The sequence below is a fragment of the Hippopotamus amphibius genome, chromosome 17 (genome assembly GCF_030028045.1).
Source record: "Hippopotamus amphibius kiboko isolate mHipAmp2 chromosome 17, mHipAmp2.hap2, whole genome shotgun sequence".
Classification (NCBI taxonomy): domain Eukaryota; kingdom Metazoa; phylum Chordata; class Mammalia; order Artiodactyla; family Hippopotamidae; genus Hippopotamus; species Hippopotamus amphibius.
Window position 1 is genome coordinate 62,016,412 of NC_080202.1, and position 18,691 is coordinate 62,035,102.

The 18,691-nt window shown below is 47.1% G+C and overlaps 1 protein-coding gene and 1 non-coding gene across 3 annotated transcripts in view; both read right to left on the minus strand.

Annotated features, from left to right (window-relative positions):
- MAP2K6 (mitogen-activated protein kinase kinase 6) overlaps positions 1 to 18,691 on the minus strand; it is a 112,919-nt gene that overhangs the window by 79,105 nt on the left and 15,123 nt on the right. The gene's annotated exons all lie outside the window — the stretch shown is intronic.
- LOC130841100 (small nucleolar RNA SNORA31) lies at positions 14,488 to 14,619 on the minus strand. Its single transcript, XR_009050142.1, has one exon. It is a non-coding gene; the product is annotated as a small nucleolar RNA SNORA31 (small nucleolar RNA).

Genomic DNA, 18,691 nt, shown 5'->3' on the forward strand with positions numbered 1-18,691 from the left:
CGACAGGAAGTCGCTTATTATTAATCAAGAAGCAACTCAAAAAAATACACACACACACACACACACACACACACACAGACTACAAATTATTTAAAGAAAGGAGAGGGACTTCCTGGCGGTCCAGTGGTTAAGACTCTGGGCTTCCACTGCGAGGGGCACGGGTTCCATCCCTGGTCGGGGAATTAAAATCCCTCAAGCCACGTGGTGCGGCCAAAAATAAAAAAAAAAGAAAAAAGAAAGAAAGAAAGGAGACAGATGGCCAGGAGAAGGAGACCACAATTAACGAAAGAAAATGAATGCGTCTGGCCCCCTTGTTCATAAATCTTACCTATACCTCCCGGTCCACACCTGCCTTAAACTGCACATCAGAATCATCGTTCAGTGCACCCAGCTCCTCAAGACCCTAGTTCAGGGCGTCAGCAAACTACCGCCCACAGGCCAGACGTGTCGCCTGTCTCGGTAAATGAGGTTTACTGGAACACCGCACACTCCCGCACCGACCTATTACCTGCCTGCGTCCACTCCACGATAGCAGAGGTGCCAAGGAAACACTTTGCCCACAAAAACGACCGTCTGGCCCTTTTCAGCCCACTCCTCTCGTCCATCAGCTAGCATTCTAGCACCAGGCGTTCCTGTGCCTCTCCCACTCGTGCACATCCCAGAAATCTGCACTTCTGCTCCTGCCAAACTCCACCACTCTCCTGGTCAGGCCCATCCGAGGGCACTGCAGCTCCCGGAGTCACGCTGCTCCAGTCTGCTGGGAGTCTCTGACCCGGGCATCTCAGAGCCTGGGCTGACTGTCACTCTGTGCAATACCCAGATTTCAGGGAAAAAAAAAAAAGAAAGCACTAAAGTCCTTGCCAACTTGCTATAATTGAACATCCTCATGTTAGAAGCCAACTAAGATACCTGACACGCGCTTCTTCACAACCTAAGCTCGAACCTCCCTTATCAGCTTCTGGTCTTGCTTAATTAAATTCCGTTTTCTTCATTTGCTTTTACTACCTTGCTAAAACTGAAGCAGTGCATCTTTAAATTCTCCCTATAGTTCTACCATTTCTTTGCAAAACGTTTACCATGGTAGCAAAAACCAGAAGTGACTCCAAAAGCCCCTTTATTATTTGCTTTCGTTTGTATCTGTATTTTTTTAAGGATTTTTTTGTCATTTAACTCTTTGAAGAATTTATCACTTTGTTATTATGGAATCGTGTTTTCAAAAACATTGCACTTTCTTTCAAAAGGCCTTTACTGAGCAGCTTTTAAAATTTTTTTATTTTGTTTTTTATTTTTTATTAGAGTATCGTTGCTTTACAATATTGTGTTAGTTGCTACTGTGCAGCAAAGTGAATCAGCTACGTATACACATATCCCGTTTTTTGGATTTCCTTCCCATTCAGGTCACCACAGAGCATTGAGTAGACTTCCCTGTGCTTTACAGCAGGTTCTCATTAGTTATCTATTTTATACATAGTATCAATACTGTATGTATGTCAATCCCAGTCTCCCAATTCATCCCACCCCCCTCATCCGTACATTTGTTCTCTACCTCTGTGTCTGCTTTATAAATAAGATGGTCTATTTTTAAACACAGGGTGAAGCTCTAATTGAACTTTTTGGAAGACAGACAGAAGGAAAAGACAAGAGAATCTATTGCTACCTAGAATTAAAATTTTCCCAGGAGACAGGAAGGGTTTTGAGACAGCACGATATGTATTTGCTTCTAAGGTTAAAAGTCCTGCTCCTCTCTGTCCATCGGTGAAGTACGGTCTCCGCGTTGACAATCTGGTACTGAACTGTAGACTCAACACCCAGATGTCCTGGGCAAAGACAGAGAAAGAAGGCATCTTACACGTCCTCTCCCTTTCTCCTATCATACCTTTGCTCGTAATATCATACTGACCTTGGCACGACTGACATTTGGGGCCCGGTAATTCTTCATTGTGGAGGCTGTCCTGTGCATTGTAGCAGGTCTGCCAGCATCTCTGACGTCTACCCACACGATGCCAAGAGCACAAAGACACAGACACACAACCCTCCCAGTTACAACCACCAAAAGTGTTTCCAGATGCTGCCTGACGCACCCTGGGGGCAGCTCCGCCCTCCGCTGAAAACCACAGACCCTGCCTGCTCACTGGTTGCCCAGTCTCCCACCTGCCCCACCACGGCGGCTATGCTGCTCTAGCTCTTCATCTCCTTGAACCTGGGTGACTATAATACTCTCCCACCATTGTCCTGGCCATCCACCTCCCACGGGGCTCGCAGGTGCTCCAAACGGCCTCTGGGGTGCAGGGGTGCTGGGGTAAAACACCCAGAGTGGCCTTCAAGCCCGGGCACCCCCTCCCCACGTGCTGAGCCTCGCCAGGGAGTGTCCTCAGTTGCAGAGCCAGTTCCCCGTGGCTACGGGCCCCTGCACGGGGCCAGCCTCACCCAGGGACGCCAGGTGTATCAGGCCTGAGCCCTGTGCCTCTGGGAGGGACCACTCTGGGGAGCACGTCCCGCTCCAAAGCATCCCTGTGGTACGCGCCTTGCAGCTGCTTAATCCGTCCCCTCTCCCTTCTGTCCGGTCACGTGTCATTCACTCCCCTTCGAGTGCCAAGGACGCTCCCCCAAAAACTCCTGAGGGAAAAGCTCCCTCTCCGGGTCTGTTTCCTGAGAGACAAAACCAAAGACACAGAGTTCTCATTCTAAATCACAAATCTGGGGGCTTCTCTGGCGGTCCCGTGGTTAAGACTCCGCACTTTCAATGCAGGGGGTGAGGGTTTGATCTCTGGTTGGGGAAGAAGATCCCACAAACGGCAGGGCGCGGACACAAAAGAAATCCTATTTATGGGACTTCCATGGCGGTCCAGTGATTAGGACTCTGTGCTCTCACTGCCGAGGGCCTGGGTTCAATCCCTGGTTATGCCATGCAGCGTGCCCAAAAAAAAAAAAAAAAAGATAAATTACAAATCCGATCTTTAGGGGGAAAAAGCCCTGATACGTGCCAATTTCCTTGGTGTGACTATTTCCACCCCCGTCGATTTCAAGCTACCTACAGTTTAACAACCAGCTTGTAAAATTACTGGCTATTTAATAAACGGCTTTCGTGAACCAGACACAAGCCAGCGCCAGCCACTGTGGATAACCCCTGACCGTCCACGATTGTTAATTCTTATGGTCCTTCGCTCACACTTCATTTCAGCCAGGACAAATGCTTGCCGTCCTCAGGCCACCAGGATGCTCTGAGGTTCTGTGCCTCTGTTCACGTTGCCTTCTGTCTAGACTGTGCTTCCTCTCCTAGACTGACTCACACCAACCGACTCAATGGTCTGGATTCGGCTCAGATAAAATCCCTTCCGTAACATTTTTCAGGACTCACCCCTACTCATCCCAGTTCACTCACAAGCTGAACAGAACCCTCTTGGTTTTCTGTTCACAAGTACCAAAAATACTTTCCTATTGTATTTCATTATACATACGTGTGTGTATTTACAAAACTGTACTGTCTAGGCTGTAATTACTCTGAGGGCAGGATCTTATATTTTTCTGGCACAGAAGGTGCTCACAAAGTGTGGTATGTTTTTTTTAACCTATTGTATTTTTTTATTTTTATTTTTATTTCTTTTGCTGTGCTGTGCGGCTTGCGAGATTTTAGTTCCCCAACCAGGGATTGAACCCAGGCCCTCGGCAGTGAGAGCAGAGTCCTAACCACTGGACAGCCATGGAATTCCCATAAATAGGATTTTTTTTTTTTTTTTTGGTCCACGCCCTGCAGTTTGCGGGATCTTAGTTCCCCAACCAGGGATCAAACCCGTGCCCCCTACAGTGAAAGCACGGAGTCCTAACCACTGGACCACAGGGAAGTCCTGTGTTTTTTGAGGAAACTAAAAACTGGCCTCACTTCCTAGCTCAACTTCATCATGAAACACAGATCGTAAAAGAAAAACGTCTCAAGGGAAAAACACTCTGTTACCCCACATTGGGACAATGGGTTTGACCCCCTGCTCCCCACCTCCGACATGCTACACGGCATGGGCGAAGGCTGGGCCACAGCATGACCTCCACGGCCGCATCCCAAACCCAAGAGTCCCAGAAAGGAGCTAAAAAGCACTGAAAACAGGAGAGACATTTGGTGGCCCAAGGAGACGGGGAGGTGGCCGACGGGTTCCCCCCGTGCCGGGCAACATGGAGACCAAGCTTTGCAAATGCCACTGCCCCAGACCCTGAGCCAAGCAGGTGCTTGCTGTGCTTCAGATTTAGACCAAGCTACACAGTCACTCTGCACCTCCTACTAGGAAAGCACTACATCTTTAAATTAAGGATGGCAATGACCGGTAAGCACGCAGGGTGGTCTGAGCAACGATGATCAGCCTTGCTTTTCAGTCAAAACAAAAATGCATCCCAAAAAAAGGCTCCACAGAAACAAAGATGAATACACTTTTTTTTTCCTATTTACTTTTCTATTGAAGTAGATTTACAATACTATATTCTTTGCAGGTGTACAGCACAGTGAGTATTTTTACAGATTATACTCCGTTAAATGTCGTTACAACCATACTAAAGTCTTATACAGCACCTGCTCGCTGTAAACCAGCTCTGTGTTAAAGGCTTTACATTTATTAACTATATATGCATGGTTTACAACTCTATGTTATATATTATAATATTATATATAATTTTAGTAATATTAGGTTATATAATATAAGTATCATATATTATACATTATATGATACACAACTGTAATAATACATTGGTATTTTACCTGTGATGTTATACATATATAAAGCATATATCATATAATATACAACCTTCACATCAGCCTTATGTCCAGAGTGCTCGTATTATCCCTATTTTACAGACTGAGAAACAAAGATGTTAAGCCGTTTGCCTAAGGCTACACAGCTCATTAGCGGGGAGCCAGCCAGGATTTAAGCCCAGGCAGCCTGGCTCCAAAATCCATGCTCTTCATCGTGCTAAGAGAAGGAGAAAAGCAGGCGCCTTTACGACTTTCCACCACTGTCATCAAAGGACCGGTGAAGTCGCTTTCAAAGCGGTATGCCGGGAGCGCCGGCCTTTGCCCTAGACCTTGACTCAGCACACAAGGCCAGCCCTGCAACACCTACCAACACCCCCGCTGTCAGGGGAGCCTCTCACTCAGCAACTTCACCCCGTGGAAGTGCCGTGCACTCCAAGGACAGAAGACACCAGAGGTAACACAGCAATGGAAAGCAGCTCTAGCGCCAGCGATGGAGACGAGTGCTCTGACCACGCTGAAGGGAGCCACGCGGAAGCCAAGGAGCACAAGGACACCTGGTCCTGCCGGCGGCCGCCCGCCAACCAGAGCGGGGAGCCCGGCGTTCCCTGGAGATGCTGAAGGAGGAAACCACGGGGCCGAGAGTCGGGATGCAGCTGCGCGAAAAGACAGACGTGGCACCCAAAGAAGGACGGGAAGGCGGCGGCGGGCGCTGGCTGCCATGGGGAGCGAGGCCAGGACGGGGACAGGGACGGTGGCGGGGGTCGGGGGGCAGCAGAGGGAGCCACCCAGCCCCGCGCTCAGCAACCTCTCCCCGGCTCCGCGCGCACCACACACCAGCACGGCGCTCACGTTTCCTACCTGAAACACGGAGACTACATTTAAGCGAGAAGAGGAAAAGACAGTGCCTTTGCCGAAAGAGTCGCATGAAAAACAGGGTTCAGTGAGGTCTCCCCGCTGGGAGGCCTTGAGCGTCTCAGCAATGCTCTGAGGGTATTTCCCCACAAAGCTGGACGGCGGAGCCGGCTGCTTGGTGCTGCGGGGTGAGGAGTCCTGCGGGTACCCGTGAGGAGGAGCCAGACAATGGAGAGAGGCTGTGAGGATGCTGAGGGCCGTCTGTCCCGCTTCCTGAGGGGCAGGCATCTCAGGACGCCTCCCTGTTTCAGGCCTCGGCTGCCCGACCTGCTTCCCTGCTCCCGAGTCCCCCGGTCCCCTCTCTGCTGCGTTCCTTACGCTGCCTCGCAATCTGTTTGTTAGTTTGTCTTTTGGCCCCCAGGTATGTGGGATCTTAGATCCCTGACCAGGGATGGAACCCACATCCCCTGCAGTGGAGGCGCGGAGTCCGATCCACTGGACCGCCGGGGAGGTCCCTCCATTTCAGGTTGAAAGGGTCCAGGCTCCCAGCTTGACCTCAGCGGTCTGGCAGGCCTGCAGCTCCCTGGACTCAGCCGTCCCCTCTTCCCAGGTCTCCCTGCTCCGGGCTCCCTGCTCGGCAGGCATGGACCTTGCCTCCTGTTCACTCCTATCACGGCCTCATGACCCGACTTCCCTCTGGAAGGCACACGCTCACCCTCCTGAATGCCCCACGGCCCCAAGTGAAACGCTGCCCTAATTCTTCCTTTCGTCATCTCCTCCCTCGTCCTGTCCCTACCTGTTTACAAAGCTGCCTTCCATGCCATCACCCAATTCCGTTTCCCAAACCTACTTTTACACGAGTCTCCTTTAAGGTGGGGAACAAGGATGACAATAAAATGTGAAGTGACATAAATCACCCACATCATCGAACCTGCCAAGGGTATCAAATTCCATGACTGCTTCACAGAATTGCATAATTCAATATCTTTAAAAAAAATCACGATGTGGTCAAGCCATTGTGTTTTCGAGGACCCATCCCCCAATAAGCTCGGATGAAACCCAGCCGCTGTGAAAACGAAGAGGAGGCGTGCATCCCGGGGTCTGTGGGGGGCACTGAAGTGAGGCGGAGAGGCTGGGGGTAAGAAGAGGCAGTGAGCCTGAGGGGCCCCGGATCTGAACCTGCACCCCCACCCAGCTATCAACCAGCTCCAGGGCCTCCAAGAAAAGGACTCAGCCTCCCCGAGCTTGGATTTCCTCACCTGCAACAGAGAGGAAACACCCGCCTGCAAGGTTCACCGGGAAGGAGCAGTAACCTAACACACGTGACAGGTCTGGGGTCCAGGGTACACCGCTGAACCTGGAGGAGAAACTGAGGCACAGAGAGTAACCTGGCCCCGCCAGTCCTGCGGCCACTGATTTAGCCCGTGTAACACGACTCTGAATCCAGCAATTCAATCTCTAAGCACTCAGTATCGTCTAGGCTTCCCTTGCATCACGCCAGACACTTGTTGACTCACGTAAATCCAAGCTGTCTCCGTTCTCCTAGGAGAATGCCAGCCTTCAGCCACTGAACGCTGCGCCGTCAGTCACCGGCTCGATTATATAAACCTGATATTCTTAGGCCAAGCGATAGATCTGCCCTCCCCCCGGCCCGGTTTCCATTCATCCCCAGAAGAGACGAAAGCAGCGAAAGCTAATCTAACACTCAGGGAGCCAGCAGCTGGTAAGACCACATGCCACATACCCAAAATACCTTTGTTGCAGGGTAAAAAATAAACAACATTTTTTTCTTGCTTAAACTCTTAACTCCTTAGGTGTGTGTGTACCTATCTGATTTCTTAGGCCACCTGACCCACGTGTTTTAATGACATGAAATAAATGTGTACTAAAGCTCAGATTGATACATTTGAAACTGCAGCTGATGGTATAAATATCTCAAAATAAGGAAGAGAGACCTCCGTGAGGTTTACTTTTTCAAGCCAGAGTATAGAAACACACCATACGCCTTATCCAAATAACCACTCCTAAGAAATAAAACTACTGTTTATGGCCTGCCAACCCAGTCGTTAGGCATAAAATCAGAGTTCTTTTAATGTTCTTCATGGTACTTGGGCATTTACAGGCAATTCGTTTGTTACCCAAAGAAAACAGGGAGTTCTTCTAGAGAAACACCCATGGTGTAGGGAAAAGACGGAAAGCAAAAGGGAACGACGACTGGGTCCTAGTCCCGTGTCTACCACCTGGTAGTTACATAACCCCAAGCGAGCGACTCCACTCAAACAGGCAACAGTTCTCCCTTCTGCGAAGCAAGAAAAGCGCCTGTTCTACTACTCAAGTTCTTAATAAGGATAAAACAAACATTATTCTCTGATTTTGTCTATGGTTTCTGAAAACCCTTCACAAATCAAGGCAACGACATCCACATTTCAAATCGCACTTTTGTCAAGTGAAACAGAATTAGCTCCCTGACAGACCTAACTAAGGCTGAGCCAGCCCTTTTGCTTTTGAGGTCAGTGAGTAACCTAAGACTGAGAGTTTTCTCTCCACTACTGAACTTCTCCGAGTCGAGCTTCCTCCCTCTATCTCAGACAGTCGGTAAAAATCTTTTCCCGATGCAAATACACTTTGGATTTCCCATACGTCTGAAAGCTGGGGGCATGCACACAATGCCCAGCTGAGGGATGGCAGTAGATTTTGTCCTGCATTTAGCATCTGAGCCCTCTTCCTGTGTTTGGACCGTCTGTGACCTCACGAGGCAGGGCCAGCCGCCCGTGACGGAAGCGAGGAGCGCTGGATACTCACTTTCTCAGCATCCTTTGCGCGCGAGTCTGGGCCCTGGGAACCACGGTAGACCTGGCATCATCCCTAGCGATGTAAAGAGGCAAGGGCAGCACAGGATCCAATCTGGCACTTGGCAATAGCAGCGGCCGCTCCGTCCCGTTTGGGAAGCCTCATTGGAGCAGCTGTGATGAGACTCACACCCCAGGTCCTGCAGCAGAGCTACAGCTGGGTGTCCACCCACTAGCGGTAGCAGTGGTGTCGGCACCAGCCCCCTTCCTTGTTTTTTCGTTTTTTAAGATTAATTAATTAATTAATTAGGCTGCGTGGGGCCTTCGTTGCTGCACGTAGGCTTTCTCCAGTTGTGGTGAGCGGGGGCTACTCTTCATTGCGGTGTATGGGCTTCTCATCGCAGTGGCTTCTCTTGTGGAGCACAGGCTCTAGGCATGCGGGCTTCAGCAGCTGCAGCACGTGGGCTCAGTAGTTGTGGCACACGGGCTTAGTTGCTCCCTGGCATGTGGGATCTTCCCGGATCAGGAATCAAACCCACGTTCCCTGCATTGGCAGGAGGATTCTTACCCACTGCGCCGCCAGGGAAGGCTCACCAGCCTCCTTTCTTTGGTATATTTTCATGTTTGTTCCAGCTCTGTTGTCTCTGATTCTAACTCTCTGGTCTTTCCGCGTCTTTTACGAACTATCCCAAATTCTTTCCATGGATTCGTTTCCTGCCAAGATCAGTAAGAATCAATTTCTATACCTTTTAACAACGAACTCTCATTGATTCAGGAATCATCCTCAAGGCTAAGAAATCAAACAGCAGAGCACCCTGTTCCATCCAGAAACTTCCAGCTGAGGTACCACTAAACGTATGACCTTATCAACCTTTGTATTCACAACGTGCATACAGGAAGCAGAGGGACAGAAAAGAAAAAAGGGGGAAAAAATCCTGAAAATAACCAAATTATAGATCAAGTGTACAGAAAGACAAACCTAGAATGTCAGAATACCTAAAAATGTTTTAGGACCAACTCTATTCAGACTTTCTATATGTAAGGAGAATGAGGTCCTAGAAGAAGAGCATGGACTTTTTAATAATAAAAAAGAAAATCTGAGTTTCGGTCACTCCATCCATCACCTCCTCTCCGCCAACACCCCAAGACACTGCACCGCAGATAAAACCCAGTTGTACCAAAAACTTACGTACCGCACAGGACATGCAGGTCCATGCCTCCTTTGCTTGCCTAAGCTCTGCACTCTGACCAAAACCTTCTCCCCTTCTGATGAACGCTTACTCATCCTTCAACACTCAGCTCCAACCTCACTTCCGTTGTGAAGCCTTTCCTAATGCCCCCCGAATTAATCACTCCTTGCTCTATGCTGCTGCAGCCTCTCCTGTGGTCAGTCATTCCCCCGACCCCACCCCACCCTGATGGCCCGCTCCTAGGATGAGTGAAGGTCTTACCAGGACCAGGAGTAGGTTTCGGCAAGCAGCGTCCCTAAGGAGGCACTCGCTCCCGAGGGCAAGTCCGTGAAACTGGTCCCCACCATCTCTCTTCGGTTCAGAGCCTATCATAAAATAAGTACTGAGACTCTGCGGCTTGAATGGTGAACAGTATGAGAAAGCGTACGTGATTCAGAGATCATCTGTATGATATAGAGAAGGCACTGCCAGCAACAGGTTGGATGACCTTCCCGAAGTCACATAACCTGGCCACGTGGGAAGAACAACATGGTGCCTTTTGTGGCCAGTCGACGGGCTCTGTGACTCCAAGTTCAAAGGAAGTTCATAAAGGAAGAGGCCAGGACAAGAGGGGCCAGTCACAGGAGGCTCTAGGTCTTAGGTGAGGCCTGACAAAGGCACTGGACTTAAAGGGAAGGAGGGGAAGATGGTCAGTCTATAAAAAGGCACCGTGTATGGGAGGGGTGGGAGATGCCAAAGGGAAGAAAAGATAAGAGGCTAGAGGACAGGATGCATGTGACAGAGGGGAAGACAAGCTGAATATAAATTAAATGGTTTGGGGGGAAAGAGACAACGAAACACCCCAGAAAACCGAGCCAGGTAATTCGGGGGCTTGGGACTGAGCAATAGGGTAGAACTCAGACAGAGAAAGAAAAATATCATATGATATCGCTTATATGTGGAATCTAAAAAAAAAAAATGATACAAATGAACTTATTTACAAAAGAGAAACGGAGTTACAGGTACAGAAAACAAACTTCTGGTTACCAGGGGGTAAGGGCCGGGGAGGGATAAATTGGAAGATTGGGGTTGACATATACACAGTATTACACATAAAATAGACAACCAACAAGGACCTGCTGTACAGCACAGGGAACTCCACTCAATACTCTGTAATCACCTATATGGAAAGAGAATCTAAAAAAGAGTGGATACATGTATGTGTATAATGGATTCACTTTGCTGTACAGCAGAAACGAACACAACATTGTAAATCAGCTATACTCCAACAAAAAAAAATTTTTTTAACGCATACAAATTAAAACTGTTAAATTTCTGGAATAAAAGCAAAAAACTCAAAAAAAAAAAAAAAAAGAAAGGTAGGAATACTGTTTTATAATAGAAGACCAAGAGCTGTAGTCCTTGGTGTCTATTAGGTGCAGGCACGTTGAGGAGGAGCGCATACGTGATCTCGTTCAATTCCCAAACTGAGCTTCTGTGGCTGCTGTGGTCACCATCCCATTTTACATGTGTGCGCACTCAGATTTAGCGAAGCCACGTATTCAGGGTCACATGCCTGCCAGCGACAGAACCAAACTGAACGCATGCTTTTTTGCCCTACATACACCCGTGAGGAGAGGAGTCTCATAGAGGGTGAGATGGGGGTAGGTTGGCGGGTATGCTCAGAACCGCCCCGAGGGAATGTTGCTCTCAGGATGCAAGCTGAATACAGGAAAGCAAAGGACACTAGAAAAAGCAGGGGGAGATGAAGAAGGCACACGTAGATGAATGGGGGCCACAAGGGCTCAGGGTTAACTAGGCAGGCAGAGGGCAAAGATCACATGGGTCAAGAGAAGGAATGGCCCTGGGCCTCATCCTCCAGCACCAGGACTTCCTAACGGATGTGTCCTGGAGAAGCAATTTCACCTCTCTAAGATGGAAACATTACACATAGCACCTCTCAACCTTCTTCACAGCCCCGCGGAGTGCCTGGGTACCACAGGCACGGAATAAGCCAGAGCCTCGTTTATGACTCAGAGCCGATGAACCAGTGGAAGGACAGATGCAGAGAGAGATGTGAGGTCAGGGCCCGGAGGGACGTGACCGAGGTGGGGTGGGCGGGAGGAATGTCTATTTCAGGTGGACTCCATCTTTCTCCTCAAAGAAGCAAACTCATTTGTTGAACGTGAGGAAGGCAGAGGGAGCTGGAGACCTCCCAGGAAAGCGCAAGAGCTAAACAACATGCTCTGCACGTCTCAGAACATCAAAGCTGAAAGGGACTTGAAGAAGAATTGACTCGAATTCTTTCCCTGCCTCCCTCTTACAGATGAGGAGACAAGCAAATGTGTTCCACAAAGGGCCAGATAGGAGATATTTTAGGCTTTGTGGGCCGTAATTTCTGTCCAAATACCTCACTTTTGCCATGGCAGCATGAAAGCAGAGATGACACAAAGAGCAAACAGGTGCGACTGGTCCCAACAAAACCCTATGTATAACACGGAAACTGGAATCCTGTACAACTTCCATGGCTCACGAGATATTCCTTTTGATTATTTTTTTTAACTGAAAAGACTGATTTTTTTATTTTAATTTTTACATTGAAGTATAGTTGATTTTCAATGTTTCAGGTGTACAGCAAAATGATTCAGTTATACACATCCTTTTGCTTATTTTAGCCATTTAAAAGTGTATACATTTTAGCTCATCGGCTTTACAAAAACACACGGTGAGTCGTAGTTTGCCGACCCCTGCCGTAAAGTGGTTCTGAGCTCAGGCTAAAGATAATCAGACACGAGTCTGAGTCCTGCCCCACAATTTACTTCAAGTGAAACTTCAGCTTCGGGATTTAGTCTTCCTACATTTCCTCATTTACAGACTCCTCGTTTACAAAATGTGCAAAAAACACAGACCTGTTCCATGCAATTTTTGTGAGGATTACATGAGATAAAAAGCTACATAAAAGACCTTAGCAGAAGGCCTGGATCAAAATCAAACCAAAACAACAAACAGAAAACACTAGGCGATGTAGTTAACGGACAACTAACCCGGGATCAGAACCCTTGTGCCCGTGTGCTCAGTTCAATACCTTTTCCAGTCCCACAGCCACTGGCAGACTTGGCTTTGCAAGAAGTCAGATGCTCATGAATATGTAATTCAGTGGCACTGAAATAATCCCCTATCCCCTTGGAAATGTCTTCCCGTCTTGGAGATTTCCCCATCAGAAATATAACTTTATTTTAAGCTGCTCTCCACTCGAACAATGCAAATTCCCCTTGGATAAGTTTTTAAGTTCTATTTATTATGTAGTTTATTAGCTACTTAAAAGGTTCTCTTAGACACTAGATTTTGATAGGAAATAAAGAGGGAAAAAATGTGATATATCTACACAATGGAATGCTATTCAGCCATAAAAAGGAATGAAGTACTGATAACAAGCTGCGACATGAACGAAACTCGAAAAACAATCAGGCCACACGGAAGAAGCCAGATACGAAGACCACATACTGCAGGAGTCCATTCACAGGAAACATCTAGAACAGACAAATCCACAGAGACAGAAAGTCAGCGGTTGCCAGGGGTCAGGGGGTGGGGATGGGAGTGAAGGCTTTCCATCTGTGGTGATAAAACTGTTCTGGAACTAAACAGTGGGGATGGTTGCACAACCTTGTGAAGACACTAAAACCACAGAATTGTAGGCTTTAAAATGATTTAAACAGTGAATTTTACGTTACACGTATTGATATGTGACCACAATAAAAACCATACGTAAAGAAGACGCGCGAGGATTCTGCAGGTGTGATAAGAAGGTCTCCTGTAGAATCAGCCACACAGGTGCAGAAGTCCCCTCCCTGCTGGATCTCCCTCCCATTTAGGTCACCACAGCACATTAGGTAGAGTCCCCTGTGCCACCAGCAGGTTCCCATCTGTTGTCTATTTTATACACAGTATCAATAACGTATACGTGTCCATCACAGTGCAACATTGTAAAGTAACCAGACTCCGATAAAAATCAATAAAAAAAATAAAGATTCATACACACTAGGGAAAAAAAAAAGTTCTCATGTGAGAAGGGAGAGGAAAGGTTAAAAAAGGGAGAGAATTCACCAAAGCCTGTGTCAGTCTACCTTACCAGTTTGCAGAACTAATCAGCAATTAATGTTGCTAATCAAGAATTAATTCAAACAGTACATGCTCCGCGCCTACTACGTGCTGGGCACTAAGTCTGGCTCTGAGGATAAACTAGCAAACAAGAAAGAAGAGCACGTCTTACAGTTCTTTCCAGGCTGCAATTAACCAGAATAAAAGCCCCCATCAGTCATTTTTACAAAAAAAAATACTCAGAATATTTACTGTTGTCATTAGTAGACAATTTTTTAAATATCAGCATTTCTTCATGAATTCTCATTTTAAGCCTGCCTGATAACTAGCACATCCAACAGTTAGAAAAAGGAAGAAATATTCTCTGACTCAAGAGAACCACAGGATTGTGTTCTTGGTGGGGGGGGGGAGGCCGTGGAGCTGGGGTGGCAGAAGCTCCAGGGGAAAAGGATGGAATTGAGATGAGATCGTTCGTTTGCAAACTTGCTATCTTTCCAAGGCTAAATCTCTACAGAGGACGGAGAAGTGGGACAGCTGCACTTCTTCTCAAGTGCTGTTCGCAGTCTAACAATCCAACACTGCTGGCAGAATATGTATTTTTTTAATCAATTCCAAATGATTGAAATATATTTATTTATTTATTTATTTATTTACTTATTTTCCTTAATAACACTAACACACTTTGTAGCTTTATTTGTGATGGACTACAGTCATATGCTAAAAGAACCTATAAAAAAAATTTTGAGTTTTGGTCACAAGAGTCCAACTGCTGTCACATCAACTCTGTTCTCTAACAATTTCAATAGAAGCTTCCATAACCCAGAGGAAATGCACCAATTTGTTCCCCTGTATTCCCCCATGCAATCTGGGCGGCCACAATCAGACAGACAGGAAGCAAGAGGACACTTTTTTTCTTGCATCTGTAGTGGAAACCTTAGCAGACAGTAACTGCTTCAGGCCTGTCAAATAGATGCATTGAAATATATTGTAGAATTTTTTTTTTTAACCTTTAGGAACTTCAGATCTAAAACAACCCATAAAGCTGTCCGTCCCTTTTTTAAAGACTTCCTTACCTTTCTTGGTCATATCCTCTTGCATTTACAGCTTACATAAAGAACAGATTTCTTCCTCAGTCTCCACTATTTATCTTTTCCTTTTTTGTTTAATTGAAATATAGTTAATTGACAACACTGTGTTAGTTGCTAGTGTACAGCAAAGTGCGTCATATTCATATATATATATATTCAGTTTTATATATATTCACACACATATATACATATAAACACATATGTATCCTTTCTCAGATTCTTTTTTATTACAGGCTATTACAGGGTATTGAGTGTAGTTCCCTGTGCTGTACAGTAGGTCCTTGTTGCTTACCTATTTTATATATAGCAGTGGGCATATGTTAATCCCAAGCTCCTAATTGATCCTTCCCGCCCTTTCCCCCTTTGGTAACCATAAATTTGTTTTCTATGTCTATGAGTCTGTTTCTGTTTTGTAAAGAAGTTTGCTTGTATCATTTTTTTTTAGATCCCATATATGAGTGATATCATATGACATTTGTCTTTCCCTGTCTGACTTACTTCACTCAGTATGATAATCTCTAATTCCATCCATGTTGCTGCAAAGGGCATTATCTCATTCTTTTTTACGGCTGAGTAATATTCCATTGTATATATGCACCACATCTTCTTTATCCATTTGTCTGTCGATGAGGTTGCTTCCATGTCTTGGCTGTTGTAAACAGTGCTGCTGTGAACATCGGGGTGCATGTATCTTTTATAATTTGAGTTTTTTCCAGATATGTGCCCAGGAGTGGGACTGCAGGATAATATTTATCTTTTATTCTCAGAGGAGTTTAAAATGGATAAATGCATTTTGGAAAACAAACAAGAGTCCAGTTACCCATAAATTCAGGTTACTATTAAAGCATGGTTTAAGTAGTTAATTTCTTCCAAACTTTTACCAAAAACAGTAAAAGCTTGTATGATTTCCTTGAGCCCAAATGGGGGTAAAGGCAGGGGGAAATGTCTGAAACAGTGATACTTCATTCACTAGGGTTCACCTGCCTTAATTTCACGATTCTCAATTTGCACCATCTCTCTGTTTTCTCTACATGTTTTAGCTTTAAAGTATCTTCCCAATCAAATTAGGCATTTCTTTAAAACAACAGAAGTTAGCGACCATCTAGTTACAAGAGGAGGAAACCAAGGCCCAAGGATGTAAGAGGAAATAGATGAGATTACAAATCTAGTGAAAAATAGAGAAAACTGGTTAATTTTTTTTCTCTGATTTGTTGCTACATTTGTTGCTAAGAATTATACAATGCTGTGGATATAGGCTTTGGAAATTTTCTTTTAATAAATAAATTAATTAATTAATTAATTTATTTATTTATTCGCTGCGTTGGGTCTTTGTTACTGCGCACGGGCTTTCTCTAGCTGCGGTGAGCGGGGGGCTACACTTCATTGTGGTGCGCGGGCTTCTCATTGCAGTGGCTTCTCTCGCTGCAGAGCACGGGCTCTTGCACAGGCTTCAGCAGTTGTAGCACACGGGCTCAACGGTTGTGGCTCACGGGCTCTAGAGCACTTGTTCAGTAGCTGTGGCACATGGGCTTAGTTGCTCCACGGCATGTGGGATCTTCCCGGCCCAGGAATCAAACCCGTGTCCCCTGCATTGGCAGGTGGATTCTCAACCACTGTGCCACCAGGGAAGCCCAGGCTTTGGAAATTTGGAGTTAAAAAAAAAGTTGAAAATAACACAAAAATAATATGAACTGCTCATGACATTTGGAAGAAAGCACCTCAGGTGTGGTTTTGCATTTTCTTGGTGCGCCCTCTTGCACTTTTGTACGACACTGGGCTCCATGGAGCAGTTTTCCTTTCTCAGAGATCAGGACCCACTCCCAAGGGTCCCCACAGTTAGAACCTCGGGCTCTAGAACTGAGGCTGGGGTTTCTGTTCAGTAAAACCTCCAGAACGGCACGCCCTCCGATGTGAGTAGCACTTGCCTGCCCTCACCGAGGAAAGCAAATGGGGTAATCTCCCCAGGGCCTGGCAGGCGGGAATGTCAAGTTCATTAGCAAAAAGAAGCAGGGTGGGAGACAGGCAGCTATGAAGGAAAGCCCTATAGTCAGGCCTCCGGGCAGCCCTCCGGGGATGCCCCAGTGCAGAGGCAAGCGGGCGCTGGTGCACCGCCAACAAGATGTCACTGTGAGTTGCCACCAAACGGTCGTGAAAGAAGACGACCCATGCGAAGCGACCCTTGCAAACTCTTTCCCGTAAAGCTTGGTATCTTTGTTCCTTTCCTAACTGATAAAGTCAGTCACAGACTTGCCAAAGGAAGGCTCTTCGTTGCCAGTTTGGCTCTCCAGTTTAAACCCAGCTCAGAACATTAACAAAACCTGTTGCCAAGGGACAGCGATGCAGAATTGAGTCTAAAATACAAAATCATATTCATCTAGCTGCTGGAAGAAACCCTCTCGCAGTAGCACTTCATACTGTGCGTTTGAGTCAGGCAATGAACGGCTCTCGAACTGCAAGGCCTTTCCCTCCCTTGGCCCCTGCCTTTTCCCCTCCCTCACCTCACTGCCCAGCCACACGAGGCTTTAGGAGGTCCTGGACCCTCAAGTATGCACACACTGCCCCACAAACCAGAGCTAGGGCTGCTCAGACTCCCCGCCCCCCCCCCAACCTCCACGTCTCCCATTCCCTTTCCAAGACCCAAGCAGCTGCTCAGCCTTTCCTCTGAGCTCTCACTAAGTCACGAATGCTGGTACACACGTCTGTCCCTCATTAGAAGGCGAGCTTCTTGCAAGCAGGATCATCTCTCTGCACCCTCCCTGGTACCCAGCCGTAAACCACACCAAGAAGCATCTGACGAACAGCCAGGGGATGGATACATGGATGGATGACTGCACGCAGGACTGAACACACCCATTCAATCATCTGATGACCCACTGAATAAACAGAGGTCCTGACTGCCTGGGCCTGGTGCTCTCGCTCACTGTTTGTCTTTGGGTGTTAGTTTCTGTCTTTATACCAGGAGCAGGAGGGCTCCCCCTGGAGAGCCACAGGCTGGCCTAGCCTCAAGGCGCACCTGGGATGCTGACAACAGCCCGTGTGAGTGTCAGGAGATCCGTCTTCCTGACCTAATCCACCGTGACCTTGGACTTCCCAGTGACTTAATCTCTCTTTATCATAACTGCTTCATCTGTAAAATGAAGTGCTTGGCCTAGATGCTTTCTAGGGTCTCCGCTGGATGTGACATCCCCTGGTTCTAAACCCTTTACATTTCGCCAGGTATCTATCGCCCAGACTCTCTGTACCGCACATACATCCGCGGAAAGTTAATCTTGTATTTATCACTCAGCCATCAGGCAGCGTCGGGGCGCCCCTTCCGTGCTGCGCTTCAGTTCCAGGGTGTCGACTCTGTTCACCAGATGGTATTATCGCTCTTTTCAGCGCTCAAGTGGCCTCCTTATAAAGGCAAACGGTGGTGTTTACGGGCTGAGCCTCTTCCACTCACAGAGAATATGAGGAAACATGAGGAGACACAGCTCCTTCCTTCACAACTAAGTTCTCATCATTAACAGCGAGCAAATTTTGTAAACGGCCTGCAAATGTAAAACACCACAGGTCACACTGCTGTCAAAGCTTCGTTCAAGTTCAAGGCTGAGCAACCGTAGTCATTGTTCTCATTTTTTCCTGTATTTCCTGCTATATGACGTCACTGCACTTGTCTCACTCACGCCCGCACTCAGATAACCTGTTCCGACAGCACCTCTGCGTGGGCAGCGGGCCACATGCTTAACCCTCACGCTCCCTGTGCACCTGAACACCCGACTCGGACCCAGTCGGTCCAGCAGCCCCATGGCCTCAGAATTTTTTTTTTCTTTTGCAAAATAGAGATTTTGATCTCAGACCAGAGACGGTAACTACTCAAAGCATGGTGGGTACTCAAGCTACAAAGTTGCATAGATGCAGGGGCAGTAGCTCTTTTAAACCCTGTGCCTATCGATCAGGTGGCGAAGCCTGGTCCAGTAA